At 39.1% G+C, this 21,713-nt stretch overlaps 2 long non-coding RNA genes and 1 pseudogene across 2 annotated transcripts in view; 2 read left to right on the top strand and 1 right to left on the bottom strand.

Moving 5' to 3' along the window:
- The window catches only part of LOC136244381 (uncharacterized), a 29,185-nt gene continuing 7,472 nt past the window's right edge, over window positions 1-21,713 (bottom strand). Inside the window, exons 3-4 of the long non-coding RNA XR_010695188.1 lie at window positions 226-552; window positions 1-177 (exon numbers count right to left, since the gene is read on the bottom strand). This is a non-coding gene — a long non-coding RNA (uncharacterized lncRNA). The remainder of the gene's footprint in view (window positions 178-225; window positions 553-21,713) is intronic.
- Window positions 7,711-8,897, top strand: LOC136244637 (uncharacterized). The gene is made up of 3 exons (XR_010695484.1): window positions 7,711-7,807; window positions 7,911-8,772; window positions 8,839-8,897. It is a non-coding gene; the product is annotated as an uncharacterized lncRNA (long non-coding RNA).
- Window positions 10,447-13,954, top strand: LOC136244779 (uncharacterized; annotated as a pseudogene).

Consider the following 21,713-nt stretch of genomic DNA (forward strand, 5'->3'; position numbering starts at 1 on the left):
TTGTTTATTTAATTGTTGATGTATTAAAACATTGCAGTGGAAGTACAATAGTGCATTCACAATTATGTATGAATGCATGTGTAAGTTACTGACAAATTTACAATAGATCATAGATCATTTGGTTGTTCTTCTGTTTGCTATTGTCTACTCTCAGGGGATGCTGTTTTCTTATGCCAGCTGGTATAAAGTAATATTGACATGTAATATCTTCATACTATTACTTACGTGTAGCCTCTTTTTCTTTGGGCAAAAGCCTTTAATTTCCATACCCTCTGCTCATGTTCCACAATGTCTTTGGGGGCATCCCACTTGTTTGAAGATTTAAAATATATAGATTTGCAAATGTCATTTTTCTTCTCCACAGCTATGAAATCAAGTTTACATATTCATTAAGTATTCCTTACCTTGCGAAAACTGCTTTATGTTGCCATACATGCGAATCAGGTGTGGTACATGGTAGGTCAAAATGTGCATGTACGGAGTCACATATTGTGGGCGGTAGCTGCAATGCTCTTCTCTTAAATCTGTATAATCATTGACCCAGTCCTTTGCCTGCAAATTTGTTTTGTTCGTTAAATTCATTGCACATAATATGAAATATGCATACTAAAGTATAATATACTAATTAAAGACAAAGGAAGCAAAGCCCCTCCCCTTTTTAATTGGGCACCGTTATGTACCAAAACATAAAGATATTCTAATAGAGCAGTCAATCACTCTAATAGAACAGTCATGTTTAAAACCCCGAGTATTTATTTTTAGGGATATAATATAAAACTTATAATGCCACCACAAAACTTCTAAAATTATATTCATGTAAAAACAATTTACATTCATAACTGTTAAACCTCACTGCGTAAGCTTCATAGAAACTTTATTGCCAAAATCATCCACCACTTCCCCCTCTTACATTTTTTTGCATGTCAGAGTCTAATTAAACTGGAGGAGAGGGACTTTGCTTCCTAGCACTGTACTATGGGAATTTGATAGATGCCCCTTGCTATAAGGGGCATCTAACATTTAACATCAGTTCGGCTGTGTGCGGCCGTGTGCCCCATGTGCAGGGGCTGAATATATTGATAGGTGCATTATATTAATGTTTCTTGCTTGGTGAGGAATGAGAGGGTTGCATCGAAGGATAACATAGATGAGACAATGTACTTCCCGAGGGAGAATGGAGCATTTAGCTTGCCCGAGGATAGGGTATTCCCCTTTTCAACCCTAATTGTGAAGAAGGGTAGGAAATTACACTTTAAGCCTAACCATCAGATTTTCATGCACTTGGTAGAGTCAACTGCCAACGTTGACTCTATGACCGCTGCCAGAGAAAAATGGGGCCAAGACATGTTAATTGTTACACATGACGGCCTGAGAATTGAGAATTCACCCGCCACTCAAGGGCCTGAGAATTGAGAATTCACCCGCAACTCAAGGTATGTGACATGTACAATAGCTATATGCAGTGCTTTAATGTATAACTTTATCAATTGTGATTTATGCTGTAACACAGGCCAACCTTAATACCTTAGATGAAGGTGCCTCAGACGGCAGTGACGATGAAGAGTTGGCACCAAGTGCAGCCAAGAGCGGCCAAGAGGCTTAAGAAAGAATTACAGGAGAGTATGAGAAAGATCAAAGAAGAGCTTGCCACCTTAAGGTCTATGATGCCAAGAGCATTGCCAGATAACTTAATGGACCACCTGACAGGGCTGATGAGATGTTGTATTTGTCAGGTGGTCCCCATAAGACCAGCAAATGCTGTAGATCCATCGTTGGTTGCGAGCAGTGTGTACAGCAGTTGGTTGACAACCAAGAATCTGAGTGAAGAAACATTGCACGATCAATTTTCCCGAAATCCCCACCTAGTCCACACTTTGTGCAAATCCCACCTAGTGGAGGCTCCTTTACTGGAGATTTGTCAGGATATGTGGGAGTTTGTATCGCCAATGTTCCCCCAGTAGGTGGGGAATTGTAATTTTCAGGGATACAAATCCCGACCTTTCCCCACCTCAGCCCGTACCTATGTTAGTGGGGCATTACATTGATGGCTTGATAGGTGCATAATTCCTTACAAAAGCTGCAGTTGTTGTTAAAGGGCTTCCAGAATGCAAGTTTATGTTGCCGGACATTTAGTTCCCACACAATCTGAAATTCTGCCAATGAGGACTAGACTACAGAGCTTGTTGTGAATACCATTAATGTAATCTCTACTGCCAATATTTGCTCTGGGAATTATGAAGAGCGTTTTGTCACTTTGGCTTGTCTAAGGAAGGGAAGGTTTTCATCAAGGAATGATGAACAGGTGGCATTCTTAGATAAGTCTCTTTTCTTGTAGAAGTTGGAGGAATCCAGTACAACAGCACCATTAGACACTGGAAATGTCATCTACTAATTAAAGACTTAATTTGTGATGGCTGATAAGGAGGTGTAATAAGTAGCAGTGTTAATTTCTCTATATTATTCATGCAGTAGCATTAGACTAGTGTAATAAGCTCTTCTTCGTCACTGCTATCATTGCCAGCCTCTACTTCTGTCTGTAGTACTGCATATACCTTCCTTCTAGGGGCCTCCCAGAAGGCTAGTCCTGTAATCACACGGTCAACATAGCAACAGAATACAGCTGCACACACACACACACAACCTTGAGTTGCGGGGGAGTTATCAATTATTAATCCATCCTGAGTGACTAGCTCATACTCTGTTCCCCACCTTTGTCTGGCAATGGCCTTTATGAACTCTACGTTTGCTGTAGATTCTATCACTTCAATAAAGGTTTGTCTAATTGCCTGGAAGTGCACTCTTCAGCCACTCTTTGTGAGTCTGGCCTGGACAAACTTCACGAATCATACTAAACACATCATAATATCGTGTTCGCTACAAACAAAATTATTAGTCATTATTGAATGTGTTATGCTATACATTTAGCTATATCAAATTGTGCATCATAATTATTCATCAGGAGTCTATGATATTGTTTCAGTGCGGACGCTGCTCATAATTCTAATTGATATGCTCCTGCTGGAAAATAGAGCACGCCTGTACTGTGCGACATGTCAGGTGCATGTGCTAGGGGCTAGACTCTTCAGTGAGGGACCAACGGCACTGTTGTTTTCCACAGACATTGACAACACCTGTTCATCTGCCATGTCATTCCAATGAGATCACCGGTGGTGGTGTCTAATTGTTGTAGCAACATTTTAGGCTGTAAAGAATGTATAGAGCAGTTGAATGCAGCCTCTCAAGATGAGGAAGACAAACCCCAGTTGCCCTATCTGCAGAAATGGAGAATTCAGTACAAAGAGGCTAAATGGATTAGATGGTTTTCTTACTGCTGTCAGTGGATATTTGCGCAACACTGAAACTCAAACTAGTTAAAATGGACATGTTGTAGTTATTACAATGTAGATTAATGTGTACACGAATGGTAGTAGCTAGTGGTATGTATTCAATTTTATTAAATACACAGAAGAGAAGCCATAGTACTGTGGTGGCTAGCCATGGATCTATTCCAGTGACTGCAGTAGCCAGCCATGAATCCCTCCCTAATAGTACTGTGGTGGCTAGCCATGAACCTATTCCAGTGATTGCAGTGGCCAACTATGGATCCATTCCAGTGACTACTGTGGCTGGAGATCTTGGAGCTCCTTCATTGAGCACAGTGGCTGAATATGGACTGTACATAATGCCTGGCTATGGACCTCAGATAATGCCATTTGCTAGACTCTTCAGGGCACTCTAGATCTGGAGCATCAGGGAACCCTCTGCTGTCAGCTGACTCGTTGCAGCAATTATTAGGTATTTTTAAAGTGGTGCAAAACCATGTAGTTTAAGACTAAACTAGTAGGACTAGACTAACTTTTAGGGAATTTTTGTTAATATATTTTAAAATTTTATTTGTGCTTTGTGTTGAGCTTCTCATGCAATACAAAATGACAAGGTTTGGAGAATATTAGCATTCCAACATCATTAAAATTACAGCACTTCAGTGGAAAGTCCACTTGCAACTGTTGTTGTCTCTGTGTGTGTGTAATTTCAGTATTTACCCATGCCTTACAACTGGGTTACACAAATGAAGTGTTAAAAACTAACCAATCACACACAGATATCAACTTTTCACACTATGTGGGACTAGGTAGTAATGGAAATGCTATGATGACATACAATAGCATATAAAAATGCAACCAAACAGCAGTCAGTGTCTTAGTAGCTATTAGAAATAGAGTTCTTTGTTGTTGTCGGTGAACTGTGTAAATGTGTAAAAATGGTACACTTACATTCATTATAACCTAGCAGCAAGAACAATATGAAGAACCTACTGAATGTACAGGTATATACAATATAATTTGACTTGTTTCCGTATAATGGCCTACAATAGGTATTTTGTTGGCCTTATCTGGGCTCCTTTCTTTCCTTGGAGTTGAAGTTTGGTAAGCATTCTTTAAAGGTATACAATAACAAGTCACATTGTATCAGTTGACAAGTTGCAGTTACACTGAGGCAATAAAAATCATGATTACCCTTTGCCTTGTTAATGTAATTACTTTTAAGGAAACTTGACTGAGTTTACTCTAAGTGTGATGGTGTAAAATACAGGCCCCAGATAAGGATACTGACTACAGAACCAGGACTATGTTAGTGACACATGTGACAGTGTTAGTCTATTGACTGTGGTGGGCTAGTTGTCACCCTCAAAATCACTTTGTGTGTGAATGACTGTGATGGTGAACACTAGGACCATAAGGAAGTAAATAGGTATACATATCAAAAGATTCATTTGTTAAATCATGTGTATAATATTGGCTTCATGAGGCAAGGTGATTTGTTGATATATAGTCCAACCACCTCACAAACCTAACAACCTGGCTGTTTTTTAGATCAGATGTCCTATTTTTGTATAAGTGTAAGTAAGTTCTAAAGCTGAGGTTTTGCGTTGCCTAATAATTCACCAACATAATCACCATTAAGATAATGATCATAGTCAAATCTGGAACAGCAAATGAACCCTTTACCAATCGGAAGAAGGCCATTTCTATGGACAAGGGGAAAGCTATGGCAGTGAGTATTTAGTGAATCTTTGGGGAAAATACTTTTTATAGATCAACTGATTCGGTTGTGGGCTTTGTAGAAGAACCAAATGCGTAGTTGAGTATTTGTATGCAGCTTTTTGATGCAACATTATGGAGCACCTGAACAAGCCAGTGACATGTTGAATTGTCGTCAGATAGGTAAGCAATCTTTTGAAACTTTTGTGAAACGTGCAATGTTTAAGGAGACAACTAGCATCGTGTAAACACACTTCACAATCAGGTAATATAGATATGAGGAGGCTTTCCTCACAAAGGCAGCAAAAGCAAAATGATATAGAACTGCTCAACCACCAGTCTTCACAAACTTCTTATCATGGATGCCACAAGTTGTAATAATAGATGCTATGTTCTTAATTAACATTAGGCCATTGAGAGGAACAAAAACAATTAAGAATTATAACCTCACTGCTTTTTAATCAGGCAGTAGTACAATACTACCAAGCAGGGACTAGTGAAGTCCACTTAGTGTTTGATAAGCCTGGAAGAAGGCAATTCAACCCCAAACAGTTCAACACAGAAGATACAGCAAGAACAATTCAACTAGCCAACATAACTATTTGACTTTTACTCCTGACACAACCATACCGCCTAGAAATTCATAGATTGCAGGGAATGCAAGCGATCAATTGTTGAAGCTATGGGACTATTTTTACTGCAGCACGGAAGGTTTCTACTTAGAGTAACACAGAAGCTAGTAATATCTGGTTGCTTCTCAGGAACTAATGAGGGTTGTATCTGCCAATGAATTAGTTCCTGAACAATCCACACTTTACCACATAATGCAGAAGAAGCTGATAACAGAATATGGAGACATGCACTACAATCATGGGCCACTAGGATTCTGATTCTCCTGGTACGGACACATACAACATAGGTCTCAGTTACAAAACAATTCATAGTACAGCTGAATGTGCTCCATTCAAGTGAAAGAAAGTATGTTCACCTGAATAATGTACAAACAGCGTTTCTCAATGATCCTGATTTAGCCTCATAATAACACATCTACTACAAATAGTAGCTACAGTCTAGTAACCTAGTTATTAAAAATAATTACTCTCCAATCACATTTCTTTGCTGGAACCTTCAAGTAAGCACTTTTCAATTGTGACTTCATCCTTGACTGTAGCACAAACTTAGCAGCCTTAGCCTTTGACTGCAGCTACAGATCTACCATATTACTACTATGGGTCAGCACCTTGCCCCTCCCACTCGTATTTTACTTTCTGGTTTACAGTGTAGTGTATCTAGCAACTCACGAAACTACTGTCATATATGTTGGTATACCCTGCTTACCATCTCTAGCCAAGTCCGAAGTAGTCTATGCTAATATTACCTGCACATGTGACAGTTGGACCGAGTGCCCTGGCCAGTGGCATTACAAACTTCACATTATGCAATGCCTTTTGATGGCCTCTATGATATGTTTGGAGTATCACATGATACTTAATTGTAGGCTCCACCTCTCAGTATCAAAATACCACTGATCTCAGCAGGGGAAACACCCGCCAATAACAAATTTTACATAGTGTCACTCAAAATAATTAATGTTTTGATGAGTGAAGGCATAAATTGACCGTGCTATGTGACATATAGTGATTTTAATCCTAACTGTGCTGTGCTGGAGAAAAATACTGTGCTGGAGGAGTCAGGAAGGCAAAAACTGTTACTTAGCAACGTTGATTATAAATGGGCAAAGGATTAGGTATTAATTTGGAATATAAGCAGGAAGTTTGTTTGCGACACCAAATTGATGGAAATGCAATATGTCCATATTGCTTAGGTGGGTATATGGGCATTTGGTGCTGAATAGAAATGCTGCCCCTTGCTATAACGATACAGACATGAGAAGGAGGGGCAGCTTTAGTGGGTATAGAAGCTTATTTGCTGGTCTAATGCAGTCTGAGACGTGGGGATACCGACTATACGGGTATCAGAGAGAACTAACCTTAGTCCAGCCTGCATTAGCTATACATAGCTACAGCACAAGTGCCCATACACCCAATTTCATACATTGCCCCCTTCCCTAGTGGGAGCGCCTGCATGCTAGAGAGCCAGACAAGTTAAACACTAATCAACCTGTCTAGAGCAGCCACCTTTCTATTAAGGTCGAGAAATTGTGGCGCAAAGGTGACCATTATAGACAGGATCCACAACTTGACTACATCATACAGTACGATAGTAACTGTATATTAGGATCACCTAATATTAACTTTCTGACAGATTAGCAGTATTGGTTAGGCATAACAGCCCCAACCTTAATAATAATAGCCAGGGGGAACCTACTGCAACGTAGTACAGCTTTGGTTCCCCATACAAAAAAAAAACAACCGCACCTCGAACATGCCCCTCCCATAACTGTTTTATGCTAGCTAATTAGAATTGATTGTGGGTTGGAGATTATGGACCACATAGGCTGCAAAGCACACACACACAAATACACACAAAAAAACAAACCATAAGTGAGCGTACTGTTTGTAACTCGGTAGTTGCCATCCCCGACGCCATCTCAGTCCAAGTGACTGTGACTTTATTAAAGAAAATTCGTTCAGGGGGCGTGCGCTATGCCGATTGCGGCCTTGCGCCGCACATGTTTGTAGTTCGTATAATTAGAAATTTGTTTTCGGTAAGTTGTTGCGTGGCTGTGGTATTGTCGGTGTATGATTAACTCGTGGCGGTGTTGTTAGTAGCCATGGCTGAAGGAAGTTCTTCTCAGCTAAACGGTGGGTACGAACATAGAACTACGACTATAGTCTATGAATACCTGTAACTGTTGAATTATGGATATAGAGGTTTTACTGTGTGTACCTTTTGTATACTTTGCAGAAAATGAGGTTGAAAGTATCTTGAAAGGAATTGACAATATTTTGTTTCGGGTATACCATGTAGAAGAAATGATTAGCCAGTCGAGGTTTTCAACTAATGATCTTATGTTAGCTCCAATTCAAAGAATTCGTATCCCAGCTCTTTCCTTGCTGAATTTAAATAAAAACATGTTGACAGAGGGAGCTAGTACAACTCAAGCTATGAATAATGGAAGGTCAAAGGCAATACAAGCACTTGTAGATGTTTTAAGCACTAGTGCAGCAAGCCTCGATTGCATGAACCAGTCATTTTCGAGGGAAAGTCCTGCTTTTCTTAATATTGCAGATAGAGTACTGAGCAAATTGTGCAAATGCATCATGCTTGATGTACTCTCTTACAAAGAAATCTTAAAGGCAAAAAGGGATGATGGCTACATAAGTGCTAATAATATTACTTGTGAAAAAATTGGAATGGGAGCGGCTAATCTATGGTATGGGACCCCTGATGCCAGATGCTGAGGGTTCATTGACGACACTGAAACTGTTCTGATTGATGTTAGCCCTCTGACCTCACCATCTACTTCAGAAGAAGAAAACGATGGTACCAGCACAGTATGTGAGGCTAAATTAGCCTCTATAGATACTGAATCTGTTTTGTCACAACTTGTAAAAACTACTGTGACATCAGCTTTTATTGAACATACCCAGCACCCTCGCCATAATCCTATGGTTCCAGTCATACTGGTGAATACGGGAAATGCTAGGATATGTTTATATGATGCTAGCCAAGATTTACTGCTAATTAGTGAAAATTTTCCATGGCTTGATGGCATTACACTGTGCAAGTCAGGAACAACCTTGCTGTGGGCAATGTTAAATCACAGGTAAATCAAATTGCATCCATACAGTGTATATTATAATCAATGTTGTATCTTGTTTTACTTATACAGATACTTCTTGAAAACATTGGAAGATGGAACAACACCTTTTTAAAAAGCTCATTACACGATAAACTAAAACAGTTAAATAAACTGGATGGATTCAAGGGAATGGCACTAAAGAATGAATTGTTCAGTATAAGACCCGTAATTACGTATTGGGTAAGTAAGCTTTAGTTTTAGGCGGGTTATTCTTGCCAGCTTAAAAATACGGGTGGAGAGAGGTCTTGAATATGTTGTGAAAGCCGTTCACAATGAATTAAACAGGCATGTAACAACCAAAAAAGAGGATATCTAGCCTAGTAGGCTACAAGAAATAGCGAATTCCTTCGTGGTGAAAGGGGGCGTGTCCCATACTTACGTGAACGAAAATGAAGGGCAGCCTCGTGGCTTTCTCCGAAGAGTTTGTGCAAATAAACACGATAAATAGACTATGAAACAGTTAAGAAGATACTTCTGCGGGTAAGTTGTGGTTTGAAGAGGTTTGTTCGAGATCAGCTGGTAAATATTTATACAAGCTGTAAACTTTATATAGTGCAGGAAGTCATAAACTTCCATATGAACTAGTATTCATAACTTTTGGGTACTTAATTGGATTTAGAAAAGAATGTCAACATTAAAATCAGCAAATTTTTTAACATAAGGTGGTACTAATGAATATACGTTTTGGCGAAAGCGGCAAATTACATCATCAATTGCCATGGAAACCTAAAACAACATGTTGGAAAGCTTGCTTGTGGATACTTTTGATAGTTATAAATCATTTCTTTGGGTTGTTCATACAGTAATAAAGGTTAGTTGGCACACACAAATATTGTTTATGCATCAAGTCTGGTTTTCTATATAAAGCAGACCGTGATTGTATATCTCTTTGTTTTAACCTTCATACTATTAGATTTCACTTATATAGAGTTTACTCAATATGTTTGTAGTTAGCCTTGGTATAGGAGGCTAACTACAGAGTGTTGAAGTCATTTGCAAGCTAACCAATTTAATGACTAGCTAGCTATTTTCAGTTTTGTCAACTGGTGTTTTGTCGAGTAATAATTTAATTGATATTGTACCATCACTTGCAATGCCATAGCATATTCAGAATGTTAGCTATCTAGCTAATCAAAAGTTTAAGCAGCATGCTATTGGCTATTGCTATTATAACTATCTTGTGAACTAGCCGAACAATTTTGACAATACTAGTTTTGCTGCAACTAATTAACTAAACCACAGTTTTACATAAAAGATTCAGGATGTAAATATGTAGTAATAGTTCCAGCTGCAGCATCACTGTGAGATCAGTATAGTTCCCCTTTCTTATTTTACCTTGCATGGAAATTTCTTGCATTTAATTTCCTGTCTTGGCATCCTTAGCACTTATGTAGCAACAGTTCCAGTTGCAGCATCACTGTGAGATCTCCAATAGTAGTATGGTTCCCCTTTCTAATATTTTAGCTTGTATGGAGATTTCTTTTCCTGTCTTGGCATCCTTAGCTCACCACCAGCTTCCTTTTATTGCTAGTATATAAAGCACTTTTGTATCTGAAAATATATACAGTATTGAAGATTATTATTAGCTTGTCACGAAATGGACCTTCTTGGAGATGTAAACGTATGTTTAGTGAAAGAATGGCTTTAGCCAGATGTAGTAAGCTTGAGAGACTTGAAGATGATGTAGAATCTACACCTGAAGCAAATGATTTAAATGAATCTGTTGATTTGCCAAGAGTGGAAGAACCATCTGATGATGATGATGATTCTATCGAGTTTGAAGAATTTGAACCAGAAGAATTTTACAAGGTGTGGGTGAACTGTCAGAGTAAGTATACTATTAAAATCCTAGCACTTATCTTGATGGATACATTCAGAACACGATTTTGTCTTACTGATGTGGCTGCAGCTTCCAAAGCTGGACATATTGTAGGGTATAGTGAAAGGAGCATCCGCTCTTGGCATACAGATTTTTACAGTAATAAAAGAGAATTTGAGGAATCATTAAGAGGCAAGCACTCTCGTCCATATGTATTGGATGATGAAATTTGCAGGAAAAAGGCCTTGCCTTGGCTACATGAAAGGGCTTATGACAAAGCACAGCCAAGCATGACAGCTGCAACATTTGCCAATTGGGTAAATTCAGACTTACTGCCAAATAGTGTTCTGCCTCCAGGATTTCCACGTTCCATTACTCCTCGCACAGCTAGAAAATGGTTGCATGATCTGGGATTTACTCCTCAATTAAATAAAATGGGATTGTATTATGATGGACATGAAAGGGAGGATGTTGTAGAGTACCGAAGAATTTATTTTCACAAAATTGAAGGCCTTGAGGCAACCCACATGCCTCCACCAGCCTGTGTTACAATATTTTTAACTACCATTCTAGTAACACTACGTACCAAACTACAAATTGCCTTCACAATGGACTGGAACAACAAATCCTACAAAAGGCGAAGGGACTGGCTGATCAAGCCCACAATGACATCGTGCTCAAATACAGAGAAACTGTACCGAGCATTGAACAACAACTACTAGATCTCACAACGTCCATCAGAAATGATGCAGACAGGGCCACCCTGAATAGAATAAACAAAAAAGCCAGACCAGTGGAGGATGAGACCAGACTCCCCGCCCAAACTACACATGTGTTCACCACACATGCGCACCACGCCCCCTTTCCCTCTTGCGCCATACGTCACCCACCCCCTTTCCCCCTCCAAAAACCGGTTTCGCCCGTTTCTCCTTAACTACCTTTCTCGTATTAACTCAACCGTCGCTGGTATTTGTCGCCTATATACTAACCGTACTCCTCAAAACCTACAGGAAAAATATCAATCCCCACTTTTAGCCCAACACAATAACAAATACTGACTACTGCAACTCACCGTAACAAGACAAGCTCCTTAATGGCGAGTAGGCAGACTCTCCTTAGGAGGTCATAATAGGCTTTCTGCAGAACTCCTTGCATAGACCATAAATTGTCCATGACCGTAACAAGACAAGCTCCTTAATGGCGAGTAGGCAGACTCCTTAGGAGGTCATAATAGGCTTTCTGCAGAACTCCTTGCATAGACCATAAATTGTCCAAGAACGCCGGGAAGGCAAACGCCGTTTTAAACCACTGAAGAACGCCGGGAAGGCAAACGCCGCCTCCATGCTCTCCTGGAGCTTAAAAAACCCACACCATCTCCCAGGTTCGAGGCCACCACCCCCTCTATAAACAACATGTGTACTGCTGGGACCCAAGGGTCCTCTGCTTCTTTGTTTGGTGTTGCTTCACCTGAGGATGAGGCGAAAGCCCTACTGAAATCCTTAGCTACCAACCTAAGGAAAGCCCAGATGGAGAGAGTCAAGACCATCGTGACCTCTCACAACCTACAATCCTTACTACAAGAGAGCAGAACACTCAAGGGATATACCATCAGCATCCCCCTGGGCCTACCAGAGCCCATTGATCCGGAAATCCAAACACAGTGGCAAGCAGCTCAAAACCAATGCAGCATAGAGCTAACTAAGATCCTATTTAACCATCACAATGGACTGGAACAACAAATCCTACAAAAGGCGAAGGGACTGGCTGATCAAGCCCACAATGACATTGTGCTCAAATACAGAGAAACTGTGGCGTGGTGCGCATGTGTGGTGAACACGTGTGTAGTTTTAAAATGTTGGATCACGAGATCAAAGGAAGAAGGTCTCCATGTGTATATAGTGTAACATAAGTGTAGTATAGTATTAGGGTCTTGTCAATCATTGGCGTATGGTGATGGTAGCTTGGGGCTCGTCCATGTGTTCTTCGATAAAAGTGAGGGGATAGGCTGTGTGTGTTTATACAGTGGGCTTTAAATGGGGATTGAGTTGATTTAGCGTTATTGTGTATTTTGTTTTCTTTATGTAGTGTTTCTGCCTTATATAATTCAACCCTCTTCCGGAGGAGGTTATTGGAAAGGATACCTTTGAAAAGAGATTGGTCACTATTTACCATGATGAGTCCAGTTTCCATGCAAATGAAGGACAAACATGGCAGTGGGAAGGAGATAAACAAATGCTGCGCCTTAAGAGCCAAGGTCGTGGCCTGATGATAAGTGATTTCATTGAAGAGCATGGAGGATATTTGAAGTTGGCTCCAGAAGAACACGAGTTAGCCAAATTATCAATGCCTAATCTTCCAGCTCAGGCTCGTGTTGTGTTTAAATTTGGTGCACAGGGGGATGGATATTGGAACAATGATTTGTTTATACAGCAGGTTAAAGTGGCAATGAAAATAGCAGAATTCAAATACCCTAACAGCCAGAACACACTGCTGTTCCTTTTTGATCAGAGTTCTGGACACTGTGCATATGCTGATGATGCACTTATTGCAAGTAGAATGAATGTTTCAGATGGGGGAAAACAGCCATTTATGAGAAGCACAATGTGGGATGGAGAGGAAAAATCAATGGTAACAGATGAAGGACTTCAAAAAGGGCTAAAGAGTTTGCTGCAAGATTGGCGTTACAATACTACTGGTATGAAAAAAGAACAAATGATTAAAATAGTTGAAGAAATGAGGGATTTTAAGTATCAAACAACTAGAGTGGAGGAGCTGATTTTGAGCAAAGGTCATAGAGTAATGTTTATCCCCAAATTTCACTGTGAGGTCAATCCAATAGAGCGTGTGTGGTGTCGTGCAAAACAATATACTCGGAGTCATTGTGATTACAGCTTTATTAACTTGGAGAAAATAATTGATGAAGCTTTGGACTCTGTTAGCACAGAACTGATCAGAAAGTATTTTAGAAAAATTAGAGAGTACCACAGGGCATACAGACAAGGGAACACATTAGGCAAAGAGATGCAAAATATTTAAAAAAAATACAAAAGTCATCATAGAGTGACCGAATGTACTGGTGAATAACTTTTCCTCTGAGAAGAAATTCAAAAATTTTGTAAATATGTATTTTCAGCTTAATTGATTATTCATGTAACCTTGAATTTCTCTTTGAACGTATGCATGTAAAAACAATTAATTGCCTATAACTTCCGAATAAAGCAAAAATTCAAAAATCCATTAAACAGCATAAAACATGTCTACACTTATAGCATTGTGGAACTTTTTCCACTACTTGCTGAAAAGAGCGGTGTAGCTAAAAGAGATGTAGTGTGCTATTGTCTGCCTGAACTCAAGATGATTAAGCCTTCTGACACACGCTGGCTATCACATGAGCGGTGTGTAAAAGCTGTAAAAGAGAGTTATAGTGGAAGCACTAGGTTTGAGTAAAAGCTTGTACAAACTCTCTACCATAGCTGCTATCACCTGTTAGATTATGCTTTACCTCAAGTTGCAAAAAAAAAACAAAAAAACATTACTACCTCTTGAATATAGTAATGGCTAACTAGTAATAGAGCAGCTTGTACCTTGTCATTTTGTGTTCATCAACAATGATGGTTTCTCTCTCTACAATGCAATTCTAATAAACTCAGTAATATGCAGCAGGCCAGCTAGCACATGGCTGCATGTAGCTAGCTACGGCTGACAGAGGGTCAAATACATAGTTGAGTATTTGTATGCAGCTTTTTGATGCAACATTATGGAGGGATAGTCTACATAAAGGAGACAGGTCACAGTGTGACATTGCTGGTGGAATGATTAGGATGAAATTTAATAACATGACTGTACCTGAAGTAAACAAGTTGATGGGATATTTATATATGGCAGTCTTAATGGAGTGGAAAGAACTAAAACTTACAAGGAAGCCAACTCACAACTTAAGAATTGTAATAAATGATCATAATTGTGCAGAAGAGTCAGACTAAGCTCTGTCAATACTGTACCAGCATGCCAGCCGTTTATGCCAGCAAATAATGACAAGAGTGCCAGTAAATTACCAAAGTTGGCCTTGAGGACTATTCAATTTATATAAGGATTTGTATGCACAGCTGCATAAATTAAGACTAAGATTAACTGTTAATGTATATATATAGATAAATACAGCAAGGCTACGTATCCAGCTATATTGCTCCAGTAGCTATACAGCTTAGCTTGCTGCCTAGCTACACATCACCATTGTGCACCCGACTGACTGCTACCTTCAAAAGATGACACTATTTTTTAATTACAGAATTCCTGCTTTTAAGAACTTGATCCAACAATTATTCCCAGAGAAGAATAAACCTACCAAAATATAACAGATACTACACCACTACCTAAACACCAGGAAGAGAACATTAGAGAAATGAGCTTAATAATTAATACTGACAGATTATTTCAATTACAACCAATTACAAACAGGAGACTAGTAAATGTTTTCACAGGACAAAAAGCAACACTTGAACAAGCCAGTAACATGTTGAATTGTCGTCAGATAGGTAAGCAATCTTTTGAAACTTTTGTGAAACATTTTATTTTGAGACAGCCAAGTTCTGAAGATGCACCAGTTAGACGCAACAGACTACTAACAATGAAGACAGCAAAGAGGCAACAACAGAAGACCACCCCAAGAGAGAAGGAACAAAAACAAGTAGTGCAATGTTTAAGGGTGCTCTGTACAGTTCGCACAAGGCTTCCCAAGACATAGTCTGTTTTGCACTAATAGAAATATTATGGTCACTTACTTAGTCTGTGACATGTTGACGCATTTTAGTACCTGTAAATTAGGTATCCCATAGCAACAAGCACACGCATCTTGCTATTCTACACCCTCTCACTTAAATTAGAACTACGCCACCATTTTTAATCCAATAGACACGAAATTTTCACACAAGCTACCTTAGTGATTTTTCCAAAGAAGAGCGTTTGCCATTTTGAAATAGCAAGTCCAGATGATGAATAACGTGGAAGTAAAGAAAAAGGTTTCTGGGAGTGTCAACCCGAAAGATAAATATGTGATCATTGAGAACCTAAAAGACAAAACTAAAAACGCACAATGGTTTGTGCTGTTCAGCATAGTGTATCATAAAAGTATCAAGACTCTTGTGCGAAAACTGTAGGACTAGTTCTAGTATAAAGGGAAAAACTGTAACTCATGTTCTAAAGCAAATTTAGCAATTGAGTTTGAGCTAAACTGTGTACTAGTGTTAGCTTATATCCAGTAAAAAAGTAGAGAACATTTGCTAAAACCATTTGTAAGTTATAGAACAAATTAAAATTCATAGGAAGCCATATAAGCGGAATGTATAGAGCACCCTTAAGGAGACAACTAGCATTGTGTAAACACAATTCACAATCAGGTAATATAGATATAGAATTACAGTATTCTTTGTTTCCAAGGGCTCTAGCAGATGAAGAATGCTTTCCTCACAAAGGCAGCAAAAGCATTGGACAGAAAAACTTGCCAAATAATATAGAACTGCTCAACCACCAGTCTTCACAAACTTCTTACCATGGATGCCACAAGTTGTAATAATAGATGCTATGTTCTTAATTAACATTAGGCCATTGAGAGGAACAAAAACAATTAAGGATTATACCTCACTGCTTTTTAATCAGGCAGTAGTACAATACTACCAAGCAGGGACTAGTGAAGTCCACTTAGTGTTTGATAAGCCTGGAAGAAGGCAATTCAACCCCAAACAGTTCAACACAGAAGATACAGCAAGAACAATTCAACTAGCCAACATACATAACTATTTGACTTTTACTCCTGACACAACCATACCGCCTAGATGGCAAGAATTTATAGATTGCAGGGAATGCAAGCGATCAATTGTTGAAGCTATGGGACTATTTTTACTGCAGCACGGAAGGTTTCTACTTAGAGTAACACAGAAGTTAGTAATATCTGGTTGCTTCTCAGGAACTAATGAGGATGATGCACGGGTTGTATCTGCCAATGAATTAGTTCCTGAACAATCCACACTTTACCACATAATGCAGAAGAAGCTGATAACAGAATATGGAGACATGCACTACAATCATGGGCCACTAGGATTCTGATTCTCCTGATACGGACACATACAACATAGGTCTCAGTTTACTGAACAGTACAGCAAAACAATTCATAGTACAGCTGAACGTGCTCCATTCAAGTGAAAGAAAGTATGTTCGCCTGAACAATGTACAAACAGCGTTTCTCGATGATCCCGATTTAGCCTCATAACCAAGAGCTGAGCTTTCTGGAATCCGACAGGTTTTGTTTAACTAAAATAACTACTAGGGATTCATACAATGTCTACCTGTTGATTGCGACCTTTCCCCTGATTAACTATACAGCCCTTACCAAAGGATTGGTTTTGCTAATATGAATTCAACTGCACTGTAAGTAACACATCTACTACAAATAGTAGCTACAGTCTAGTAACCTTGTTATAAAAAAGAATTACTCTCCGATCACATTTCTTTGCTAAAAGTTAAAAAATTAGGCCTTTTGAAATGCAAAGAAGTCTTTAAAAAGTAATTACAATAGCTTTAATATCAAAACAATGAACTATTTCTACAGTGCATAAAAAAGTGCTAGGGGTAGCAGTTTCAAACAGAAGTAAAATGCATTTAGTAAAAGTGAAACATTTAAATAATGATATACCAATTTTATGGTTTCACTGAATTTATGATACTGTAGAGAAAAACTTGTCAGCAGCTCAGCAAATGATATTACTGGCCACCAACTGTTATACCCAGCTCAGTGTTGTCTAACACTTAATGGATAACAATACAGATAAAGTCAGAGACATCACTGACTGTCCAGTGATATATACCACCATGGAGTGACATCAGTACAGAGCCTGAAATTACGGTCGGACATCGGACAATTTCCGACCATTATTAGTATTTGTCCGAACAAGTATCATTTTGTACGGACATAACGTCCGAGCCAGTATTAAAGGCGATAAGAACACTGCCAACAAGTATAGTATTTAATTTACAGTACTAATTACGATACCGCTCAAATGCAACGTTGTCTCGTGGAAGCATGAGTGATTAAAAAAAGGGCGTGGCACCCATTTCATTCTCGAGCATTCATCCCAAACGAAACGGGATGAATACTTGTGAACGAAACGGGTGCCACGCCCTTCAATTAGCGAGATCCAGCGACGAAACTAATGGGAGAACAAGTCTTCTTTGCTAGCACCAGTCCGACTGATCGACAAATAAAAAAGTGTGCACACGTGAGCATGTGCCAATTTTACGAATGAAAAATTTCTCCTCGTGGCAAAGCGGTTGTTTCACTTTAGCATATACGTTACTGTATACGTACAGTGTATACTGTAGTTTTTGAGCCGAGCGATATTCAGTAAGTTTGGTAACTTATACTCGCCAAACTGCTTCATTGGGTGCTGGGGCGAGCAAGTCTAGTGTACCTCATGTACGCATAGTGCTTTCCGGACTTTGGTAGCTAGTCAATAGAAGAACTTTGAAAGCAGTAAACTAATTTATGGGCCCAGAAAGCAGTTTGGCGAGCAAAAGCACGTGTAACTATTCGTGACTACCTGGGTTACGCGCTGTTGTTGGTACGTATTTCAGGTATTAGATAACTGTACATCAATGTCTAAGAGAACTTGCAGTACTAGCTCTGATGGTGACAGCAGCTCTTCCACAAAGCGTCGAAAAGTAAAGTTTGGCACCTTTCGAAAATGGCTTATGGACTATGACCGTGAGTACAAGACTTTAGCCTGGCTAGATTCAGATACATCTTGGGAAAATGGTGAAAAAGTTGTGGAGAAGCTAAAATGTAAAGTATGTAAGAAGTACAAAGAAAGAATTGTTTGTAAAAAGAATTTCAGTGGAAAGTGGATTGAAGGAGCAGAGAGCGTGCGGACCACCAATGTAGTTGATCATGCTAAATCAGATCAACACCTTCATGCCATAAGACTTCTACAGTTGGAGGAAGCCCAAAGCAGAGGGAGAGATACTACTACATTGATGCCAATTGTACAGTCACTAAGTATGATTTCCGAGGAAGAACGGCAAAAATTAAAACTGAAGTTTGACATTGCGTATTTTGTGGCAACTGAGCACATCGCCTACCAGAAGTACCCCAAATTATGTGAGTTGCAGATAAGACACGGTGTAAACCTAGGAACCTCATACTTATATGAAAATTCAGCAAAGGAATTTGTACAGTATATAGCTGAATCAAAACTGCAATCTGTACAGTCAGCAGTTCAGAGCTCATCTTTCTTTTCACTCCTAATGGATGGGTCTACTGATGCATCAAATTCAGAAAATGAAATGGTATTTGTTATGTGGTGTGATGTAACAGTAATGACCACACTGTACATACCAGAATGACTTGCCTGTCGATGCATACACCACTTCACACAAATGCTGAAGGTCTCTTTGAGTCTCTTCAGCAAGAGCTTCAGTTGTTAGGTATACCATGTGTCACACAAGAAATGTGCAGTGGTTTGGTGGGAATTGCTACTGATGGAGCATCTTCCAACATTGCTGCTAATGGTTTGCGTGGATTGGTTCAGGGAAAACTCCCCTGGGTTGTGTGGATGTGGTGCCTAGCACATAGAACCGAACTAGCTATCAGTGATGCCCTTTCAGGTACCCCTTGCTTTAAGGCTGTAGATGATATGCTTCTGCGTTTGTATTACCTATACCAAAAATCTCCAAAAAAGTGTAGAGAATTGGCTAATATTGTTTCTGATCTTAAAGAAGTTTACCTATTTGATGATCAGGGAGGAACCAGGCCAATTCGAGCTTGTGGCACTCGATGGGTGTGCCATAAAGTTAGTGCTATGAAAAGGGTTATAGCCAAATTTGGAGCATATACTGCTCACCTTTGTACTTTGTCTGAAGACTCATCAGTCAAGTCTGTGGATCGCAGCAAGTTCATTGGCTATTTACAAAAATGGACCGATGCGAAATATTTATTGGGATGTCCCGTATTTGTTGACATCTTAACACCATGTTCAATATTTTCTAAAAGCATGCAAGCTGATGAGCTAGATATAGTTAGCGCACTTACATACCTACTTAAAACTGTGAAAGAAATAGACAAACTTAAGAAAAATCCGATATCCAAATGGGAAGTTTACTCTACAATTGTTAAAAAGGTTGTTCGTGAAGATGGGAAACACCTATACCAAGGGCAAGAATTGAAAAGATTTGTTGAAGCAAAATCTTACTTTGAAAGTCACTACATGGAATTTTGTCACTTTGTAGTAAATAAGTTACGTACACGTTTACAATGGTCTGACATGCAGTTATTCTGAGATGTGATAGTCGTGATGGCTACTCAAGGATGGGAAAAAATACTACAAGATGAGCAAAATGATGTTGTTGATGTTGAAGATGCTGATGGGGATGCTGATGACAACAATGATGGTTCTCAGTCAAACTCCTTGGATGCTGTTGACAGGTTGGCCAAGCACTTCAAAGTACCATTAGAAATTGCAGGTGCTGATATCAGTGAAATTCGAGAAGAATTCAAGTCAATGATTGAGTATGCCATTCAGTTTATTTCACTTCCAACCATGGACTACAAATCAGCATGGTGGCGATTGTTTAATTGCCCCAATTCTTCAGAATGGCAGAACGTACTTCTTTTAGCAAAAATATTGTTTACTTTGCCAGCTTCTAACGGTAAGCTGGAAAGAGCTTTTTCTCAAGTAAACCTTATCAAAACCAACAAGAGGAGTTCCCTTGCCCAAAGTAGTTTGAGCAACCTAGTAGCTTTAAATATTGATAAATCTCCACTTCGGGACTTCAAACCAGATTCTGCGATAGATTTGTGGTGCAGTGCTAAGCAAAGAAGGCCCTCTCATGGCCCACGTAAACATTACAAAAAGCGCTGCAGCTCTAAACATAAAGAAGCAACATCAGATTGTCATTTATCTAGTGCATCAGCAATGATTTCAACACGTGATGTGGTGGTTGTCGATGATGATAGCGATGCTGAAGAAGTTGAATATTATGGTGATGAAGAAGAGGATGATGAACTTCAACAAGAGAAGTTTCTGCTTGAAGACTGGGATGATTGGGTATTGTAATTATATATCATTTTTACATTTTTTTCATTTGTGTATGTGGTTTACTGTTTTAACTTTACTCTGTTTCCAAACGCAACTCAACTGTATATTTTATTTTTTTATTACTTGTATTTGAACTCAACTGATTATGTCAGACCAAATATAAGAATGTCTGAACAGTTTTGGGTTTGTTCAGACACTTTGTCAGAACATTTCAAAAAAGTAATTTCAGGCACTGCAGTACTCTTGACTAAGGAGTTGAACCAACCATTTAAGCTCAGGTCAATGTTTTCCAACACTTAATGGATAACAATACAGATAAAGTCAGAGACATCACTGACTGTTCAGTGATATAGACCACTATGAAGTGACCTCAGTACTACTGACTAAGGAGCTGAAGTAACAGTTTTTGTTCATAGTCCAACACATAATGGAAAATGACGCAGACAAAGTCAGAGACATCAGGTTGTATAGACAAGACCACTATATGACCTCAGTACTCCTGACTATGGAGCTGAAGTGGATACATCTATCATGTTTATCATCTTCGGAAGTGTCATATGACTTTCTGACAATAAATATCTTTACAGCAACTAAAAACAACATATAATTCATAGCTAGCCAGACATCAACTCTCAAGGTCACACAATTCAGTGACCTTTACAAGAGTTGATACCCAGGACTATGTTAGTAATACATGTGACAGTGTTAGCCTATTGACTGCGGTGAGCTAGTTGTCACCCTCAAAATCACTCTGTGTGAATGACTCTGATGGTGAACACCAGGACAACAATCATCATGGATATTAGAAAATGAAGGAACCCTTAGTCACACCGTACACAACAAATGCAAGGAGTAATTTACTTTTTTTTTTAAATTTTACTATACCATAATGAAACATCAGTATGTAAGCCCCACCAATATATATTTCGTTTTGCATGACACAGCTCTTGCAATCCAATTATACTGATCACACGAGGTGACATTCTTTAAAATGTAACATA

The sequence above is a fragment of the Dysidea avara genome, chromosome 14 (assembly GCF_963678975.1).
Source record: "Dysidea avara chromosome 14, odDysAvar1.4, whole genome shotgun sequence".
Lineage (NCBI taxonomy): Eukaryota > Metazoa > Porifera > Demospongiae > Dictyoceratida > Dysideidae > Dysidea > Dysidea avara.